Source organism: Penaeus japonicus, unplaced genomic scaffold (assembly GCF_977035675.1).
Source record: "Penaeus japonicus unplaced genomic scaffold, GWHDUDI00000001_assembly GWHDUDI00000035, whole genome shotgun sequence".
Lineage (NCBI taxonomy): Eukaryota > Metazoa > Arthropoda > Malacostraca > Decapoda > Penaeidae > Penaeus > Penaeus japonicus.
The window spans coordinates 1,215,081-1,216,700 of NW_028234437.1; the positions used below are offsets into that span (position 1 = coordinate 1,215,081).

Sequence of the window (1,620 nt, forward strand, 5' to 3'; positions counted from 1 at the left end):
AAATCTCTAAATGTATATTAGCAAAATAAATTCCCATTGTACAACAATATGCTGCAAGTCTATAATACATGTTTTCTAGTAAGGACTTGAAATATCTATTCAAGGATACTTGATTTATTTATTGAATCCATCCATTTAGCTTGCAGTTTAATCACAAAAGCTTTGTCTATATAATTATTGCCATCAAAATGGGAACTTTTTGTAGCTGTCAAATAATAATAATATTCCAATATGCAATTTGAAAGCCTCAAATCTTTCAAGAGAAAGAACATAACTTCCTATCTTTAGCTGCAATAATGACAATCACATATCCCTTTCTAATATACTGCTTGCTCTGAACAGCAATACATAAACAAAATGAATTCGCTGCAGAAGAGTACTCCTAGTTTCAGATTAAGTTGCATCGTAATTTTTTTTTGTCCTTCTAATAAATTATCTTCCTTTTGATCAAGCTCATCTTACAAATCCTCTCTTCAGTCATGAACTAAAATCACAAATTTCCTATGAATATTTACATGGCACAAAAAAAAGATACTGGCATGGCAATCCTGCAACTACAAAAATATAGAGCTATATCGTTTCATAACAAAGAGTCAAAGAGCGTGAAAAGCGTACTGGACTAAAATAAAAATTAGTGAGAAAATTAAATAAACTAGGGTCTCCAATATTGCTAAACTAGTCTGAATATTAACTAACAGTGAACTTAAAGAGAAAGAGAAATAAAAAATGCAAAACAGTGTGAATTGGCATCTGACTTGACTTTTCTCTCTGGACTGGCTACAAAATCCCTCAACTTGACTGGATAATGGCACTAGTTCTTGTTTTTGTTGCCATGTTAAATCTATATCAGCTCATAAGTATTTGAGAGAGAGAGAGAGAGAGAGAGAGAGAGAGAGAGAGAGAGAGAGAGAGAGAGAGAGAGAGAGAGAGAGAGAGAGAGAGAGAGAGAGAGAGAGAGAGAGAGAGAGAGAGAGAGAGAGAGAGAGAGAGAGAGAGAGAGAGGAGAGAGAGAGACAGAGAGGAGAGAGTAAATGTGTGTGCATGTGCATGTCATTGTGTGTCAATATGCATGGGTGTAAATGCATGTTTTGATTGTCTGATACTTAAGACTCTATTTGGGTATTCAATGTCTTCATATGTGATGATACAGGATTGAGTGATAAAAATTTAACATGTGGACAGAGGGGAAAGGAATAATGGGCAAATGATCATTCCTTCTCGGACAAACTCCTATGTTTTAACTGCCCATGACATTATCCTTGAGCCCAGATGGCCCAAGTAGAAAAATTATAAGTATGTCTCTTAACAGTTAAAAAAAGATAACACTTGGCCACTTACATCCAAATTAGAAGATAACCGAACAGAATAAGCAATCATATCAGAGAATTTAGGGCAAAGTTACCCATAACTTCCCATGCCCTGAATGCGCCCATAACCTATCCCACTGGACTTTGTAAGAATTACTAGCATCATTACTTTTGCCTCCAGATCATTGTAGCTTCATCCATTACTAGCTGAAAATCCCTCTTAGCCTGAATGTTAAAAGGAGGATGTAATTAATTTGATGAAGGAATGAGTACTGAAAAACTCCAAATATAATATCATCTCTTTGTGTCATTA

General features: G+C 35.0%; 1 protein-coding gene across 10 annotated transcripts in view; it reads right to left on the reverse strand.

Moving 5' to 3' along the window:
* LOC122257704 (85/88 kDa calcium-independent phospholipase A2) overlaps positions 1-1,620 on the reverse strand; it is a 38,918-nt gene continuing 37,298 nt past the window's right edge. For all 10 annotated transcript variants that reach the window (XM_043023172.2, XM_043023169.2, XM_043023167.2 and 7 more), the window contains one exon: positions 1-1,620. This exon is cut by the window's right edge and continues 2,366 nt beyond it. The gene's annotated coding sequence lies outside the window, so the exon portion shown is untranslated.